The sequence below is a fragment of the Condylura cristata genome, unplaced genomic scaffold (assembly GCF_000260355.1).
Source record: "Condylura cristata isolate star-nosed mole 26May11 unplaced genomic scaffold, ConCri1.0 scaffold00056, whole genome shotgun sequence".
In the NCBI taxonomy this organism is placed as follows: Eukaryota; Metazoa; Chordata; class Mammalia; order Eulipotyphla; family Talpidae; genus Condylura; species Condylura cristata.
Genome location: NW_004567157.1, coordinates 1,244,612 through 1,251,602, shown reverse-complemented (window position 1 = coordinate 1,251,602; position 6,991 = coordinate 1,244,612).

Below are 6,991 nucleotides of genomic sequence, written 5' to 3'. Positions count from 1 at the left end.
GAGTAAATAATACAATATCATAAGTTAAAGAGCAAAATCACCACAGATAGCACGAAAATACAAAAGATTATAAGATATTACTAAGAACAACATTTTCCAATAAATTTAGTAATCTCAAAGGAATGGAAAAATCTCCAGATCAAAAGTCTACCAAGACTAACTTATGAAGAAACAGATGGATTGAACAAACCAATCATTAAACATAGAAATTGAAACAGTAAAAAAGAAAACTCAGGGGGAAAAAAAAAGCCCCAAATCAAATGACTTTACAAATGTAGTTTTATGAAACCATGCATAATTGTTTCTACATATCAAGTAAGAATACAATGCCATAATACCAACATTACCACCGTACCAAAACCAGAAGAAAACACATGAAAATAAAATTAGAGACCACTATCCCTCATAAACATCAATACCAACAATTGCAATAAAATGCTAACAAATTGAATTCAACATATTCCACAATAATTATACATTGTGATCTAATGTTATTTATCACAGGGATGCTAGGGTGGTTTAAAGTAGTTTAATCAATTAATATAATACATCACATCAACAAAAGGAATGATAAAAGACACACTTATACCAATGCACATAAAGCATTGGATAATATTCTGGAGTTATTATACACATTCTTAATAAGATGTAAATAGAATGAACTTACCTCAATAAAATAAAATTCATATACCATAAGCCAGCAGTCAATGGTGAAAAGCTTAAATCTTTCAACACAAGATTTGACACAACACAAAAATCACTCATTGGGGCCCTTCCTGTTGTGTAAAGTGTTAAAACACAGCACTATGAAGCTAACAAAAATTGATCCCCAGCCAGGTAGCTAACACACATAATACAGCAGACCTTTCCTTTCTCACCCAATGCTCCCCTAAGCAGTGTATTTTAATAGATCCACTGTTTTGCTCCCCACTCTGTGCTGGTGAATCCTCTTACCCCCATACCTCTGACCTTTATTCCAGGTTTTGCATGCATAAGTAAATAAATCTTGTTTAAAAACGATTATTGTCTTCTACAAGCAGATGGAGCCCCACAAAAGGTGGAGACATCCCTAATAATATCAGATAAAAAAGATTTCTGGCTAAAAAGATAGGTAATAAAACACAAGGATGGACAATTCATAATGATTAAGAGAACAATACATTAGTATGACATAACAATTATCAGCATATACTCACCAAATGGAGGAGTAGTGAAATACATTAGACAACTACTATAAATGCAGGAAACATATATTAGAAAAATGGTGGTAGAAGAATTTAACACCCAGCTCTCACTAGTAGACAGATCAATAACACAAAACAATGAGTAGGAAAATAACACTTTAAAAAAGAATTAGACAACATGGACCTGATAGGCATGTATAGGTTTCTGCATATCAAAAAATATCAGAATGTGCATTTTTTTTTCAAGTACACAAAGAAAGTTCTCCAGGATTGGTGACATATTAAGCCACAAGACAATGTAAGAAATTCATGAAATCTAAAATTATACCATGTACCTTCTTAGACCATAAAGATATCATAGATGAACTCAACTACAAAATCAGAAAACATCTAATATGTGGAGACTGAACAACACATTACAAAAACCCACTGGATCAATGAGGAAATCAAAGAAGAAATCAGATAGTAATTAGTTTAAAATAACAGTGAGGCCACAAGTTTCCAGAATATATGGGACACAGCATAAATAGTATAAGAGGGAAGTGTGTGGTAATATAGGCCCACATTAATCAGGGAAGGGCACAAAGAAACAACCTTGCAAAAATGCAAAAACTAATAGAAAAAAGGAAATAATAAAAATAGAGAACTAATAAATGAATTAGAAATTTTGAAAGGATAGAAAGATTAAGGAAATTAAAAACTAATTGATTGAGAAAATAAACAAAATTGACAATCCTCTAGGATCTGTCAATAAGTAGGATCAGAAACCAAAAAGAAATTACAACAGATATTGCAGAAATTAAGAAAATAATAAGACAAATGAATACATATGTGTGAGCAAATTCAACAACCTAGATGAGATGAAACAAAGTCTTAGAATTATACAATCATTTAAGACTGAATAGGGAAGAAATAGAAAAACTAAACCAACCACAAGCAAGGAAATTGAAACATTAATCAAAACGCTCCCCAAAAAACAAAAGTCAAGGAATAGATTGCTCCTCAATTGAATTTTACTAATTATTCAAGGATAAAATAATACTTATTCTTTTCAAATGTTTCAAAACACTGAGAAGGAAGGAATACTACCAAATATATTTTATGAGGTCAACATCCATTCTAATACCAAAGACAAACAAAGACAATGCAAAGAAAAAAAAAACTATAGACCAGTCTAATGAACACAAATATTAAAACCTCAATAAAATCTTAGCAAACTGAATCCACAATTCACTGAAAAAATTATACACCATGACTAAAAGGTTTGGCGAGTAAGAAAGAGAAGAGAGCAAGAGTCAAAGAAGGAAGTTTATTGCGCTCTCTGGCAACACCTGCACAAGTAGGTATGGTAGGTATTGCAATGGTACTGGCGAGAAGCAGGCTTTTTATACAATTATGGGGTGGACCACCTTAGTGGGACACTTTGCCCTATTTGGGGTTGTTTTTCTTCTTGTTTTCATGCTACCGATGTTTTTTGGCCCTTCTTCCTGCTCTTGTCAGGTGATGCTTAGTCACTAGGCAGGTTCCGGGTCTTTAAGTTTCTGCCCTGGGGTGGTCCTTATCTTCCCCCTGGGCTTCCCTGAACCTAACAATGACCAAGTGGGATTTATACTAGGACACAAGGAGAGTTCAGTATCTGAAAATCAACCAACATAATTCACCATATCAACCAAAAGAAAAGCAAAAAGTATGTGGTCATATTAACAGATGCCAAAAAAGTATTCAACAAGATTTAGCATACATTTATGATACTCCATGATATTAACCTCAGAAATCTCTTTGCAGTCTCATCTACAGCAAAAAGGAAAACAAAGGAGAATGTAAACAATTGGAAAGTTTTTGTAAAGCAAAATGAAATGATCCCCAGTATAAGGGAGAAAATATATGTATACCATACATCTAAACAGGGTTTGATATTGAAAAAAAATGGAAAGATTTACATACAACTCAACAATATCAGACAAACAAAACATACACATACAACTCAATCCAGAAATGGGCAAAAGCAATAAACAGGCACTTCTCAAATAAAAACATACAGATCACCAACAGTACTTCAAAAATTGTTCATCCTCACTTATAAGGAAATGCAAATCAAAACTACAATGAGATACCTGTGAGAATGGCCCAGATTAAAATAATAATTACAAAAATAAAACCAGTTCTGGCAAGATGGTGGCAGAGAAAAGACGCTGAACTCACTGCCTCCAAGCTCACAAAGCACAGAAAAGACTCAAAACAGTCCATAGACTTATGTACTACGAGTTTCAACCCAAATGAGAGCACCCTGGACTCACTAGAGGAAAGATAACTGAAAGAGACTTAGCCAGTGGGGAGCTCAGATCTGGGAGCACCCAGGTGCCAGGGCTCTAGGAAGTGCCTCAGAGTGGAGGCTTGCTGCTCTTCTGCCCACTCCCCACATCTACCCACAAAACCTGCTGGTAATGTTCTAGAGGTAAAGAGAGACATCTCAGCTTTGTGAGTGTTCCCCAAGCAGTGGGGAAATACTGCTTATGTGTGCACAGAGCCCTGGAGGTGGGGAGGGAAGACTGACCCCTGGCACAGCCGGGAGGCTTGCAGACCTTCTGCACTCCCGGTACCCCACTCCTACTGCAGAGGCTGGGAGCCTTGCAGCCATTAAGCACACAGAAGAGGGAGGTAAAGAAAACTTGCTGGACTAGCTCTACTATAGGCCCAGCTGCAGGGAGGACTACAACACTTCGAACATGGCCCCCCAACCCCACCACTGGCAAATCCAAGCATAGAGGGGCACTAAGAAGTGCCACAGACTGGAGGCTTGCTGTTCTTTTGCCTGCTTCCCTCATCTACACATAAAACCTTCAGGTAAAACCCTGGAGGTAAAGAGAGGTAACTCAGTTCAGTGAGTGGACCCCAAGGGGAAAGACTGCTTGGAGTGGGCACATAGAGCCCTAGAGGTGGGGAGGTGGGAAGGTGGGGAGGAAGGACTGGTGGCTGGCACAGCTGGGAGGCTTGCAGCCCTTTTTACACTCCCTGCACACACTCCCAGCCCCCACCACTGCCTGAACTAGAGTTACCAAGAGGAACCTGTCAGGGCCAGTGGTTGTACAAGAGGCTCCTAGATTCCAGGAGACCCTGGGTGGAAAGAAACCCCAGGAACTTCTTTACTAGCCAACTACTTCAGGGGACAAAAAAAGAAAGCCAAACGAAACTACAGATTCGGAGAAGGCTACTTCACCCAGACATAAGATATCCCACGGGGGACCAGCATAAAACCAAAAGGACTAGCTAATTGGGAGCCACCAGACTTTGAGAGACAATTCTCCCTTTACCAGGGAGGTGTTTGTCATTTGTTTGTTTGTTTGGTTCGTGTACTAATCAGCTAGTAGATTTCTGTGTTCTTCCTTCATTCTTACCCTGGTTTTCTGTCTCCTATAAATTTCTCCTTCCCCTCCAACATTATTATTTCTGCTGCCTCTTCTCATTCTGACACTTTCCCTCCACTTTCTCCTCCTCCCCCACTTCCCCATTTAACCTTCACCTCCTCCAATCAATTTACTACCTTTTACATTTCCATATCATCCTCCCCTATCACAACTTATCATCTCACTCCCTACTCCCTCTTAACTCCATTGTTTTGCCAAGACATGCCTAGAAGAAGCAACAAATTCAACAAAGAAAATCCGCATATTCAGGCATTTATTGAGGGACTCAACCTGTTGTTACCAGATGAAGCTGAACACCACCAGGGACCCCTGGCTGTTAGTGGCTGAGAATACAGATACAATTCCACACAGTGGGGGCTGGAAAAAAGGAGGATATTGAAATAAAACACAGCTCAGAATATCCTCCACAATTGAAGTGTCTGGAATTCCCTCCACTATCCAGAAGGAAAACACAGAAATAATGCCGGCAAATACTAGCAACACTGTGTGTCAGAGAATGGAAAATATTAGAGAATACACAACAGGGAAGAGAAGACACAAAAATATCGAATCAATGTCAAAAGGGATTAAGTTCATCACAAAAAGATCAGTCACCACAAGTCACCAAATCACCAAAGAAATAGAAGAACTGCTCAGCTTACCAGATAAAGAATTTAGAATCATCATGATAAAAAATTTTACAAGAAGTTGAAAAGGAAAAAAATAATGATATGAAACAAGCTATCAATGAATTGAAGAATGGAAATGAAAAGGGAAAAAAATGATATGAGACAAAAAAAAATCAATGAATTGAAGAAAGAAAACAAGACCATAAAAAGGTGGCGCAGTGGGTTAAATCACAGCACTAAAAAGCTAAAGCCACCTCAGCATGAGTTTGATCCCCGCCTGCCCCCCGGAGGTGACCCACATGGTGTGGGAGACCTCTCCAAACCCTCCCACTGCTCCCCTCAGCAGTGTACTTCGAAGATCTGCCTGTTCCGCTCCCCACTCTGTCTCTGGTGAATTCTCTCACTGCCCCTAACCCTCTGGCCTGTACCCCAGTTCTGTATGCACAATAAATTAATCTTTTTAAAAAAAAAAAAAGAAATGCAGGATATGAGAAGGCCACTAGAGGAGATAAAGAATGCTGGAAAAAATAATGAAAACAGAGTATATGAAATGGAGGAATGAATCAGCACCCTTGAAGATGCAGAAATAAATAGAATCAAAACAGAAAGAGAAGTAAAAAGGAAAAGGAATGAAGAAGCACTTCAAGAGCTATCTGACACCATGAGAAAAGGAAATATCAGAGTTGTAGGTATCCCAGAAGGTGAGGAGAAAGGCCCAGGAATCGAGAAAATATTCACAGACATAATAGAAGAGAACTTCCCTAATATGAAGAAGGAGATGAAAGTAGACATCCAAGAAGCAAGAAGAACACCAAACTACCACAACAATAGGAGAAATACAGCAAGACACATCATAGTAAAACTACCAGGAATACAAGGCAAGGGAAATATAATGAGGATGACAAGAGGAAAGAAACAAATAATCTATAAATGGAAACCAATCAGGCTGACATGAGACTTCTCTGAAGAAACTCTATGGGCAAGAAGAGAGTGGAGGGACATACTCAACAAACTACAAAACATCAAATGCCAACCAAGAATATGCTATCCTGCAAAGCTCTCCTTCCTCTATGAAGAAAGAACAAAGACATTTTCAGACAAACAAAAACTCCACAATTTTGTCATGATTAAACTCCCACTCCAAAAAATACTGCAAGAAGTACTCAAACCAATCCAACAAAAGAATGAAAAAGAAAATTCAAAACAAAGAATAAAAGCACAAAAGGACAAACAAAATGGGAAATATAGGTGTCAGTATATCAATATTATCTCTAAATATAAATGGCTTAACTCATCAATAAAAAGACACAGAGTTGCAGAATGGATTAAAAATCAGAACCCATGATCTGCTTTCTACAGGAAATACATCTAACTACTAAAGATAAAAACAGATTAAAAATAAACAGATGGAAAACAATCCTATAAAGCAAATGGACCAAAAAAGAAGGCAGGAATAGATATATCAGACAAAACAGACTTCAAACTAAAATATGTAAAAGAGACACAGAAGGCCATTACATTATGATTAAGGGGACAATACAACAAGAAGACATAACAGTCATCAACATATATGCACCAAATGAAGGAGCACCAAAATATATTAGGAAAATACTATCATCTATGAAAATGTATATCAGAGAAAATACATACATAGTAGGAGAATTCAACATGCCACTCTCAACAATGGACAGATCAACAAAACAAAACAAAAAAATAAGCAAGGACACTAAAGCTCTGAACAAGGACCTGGACAACATGGGTCTAGTGGACATCT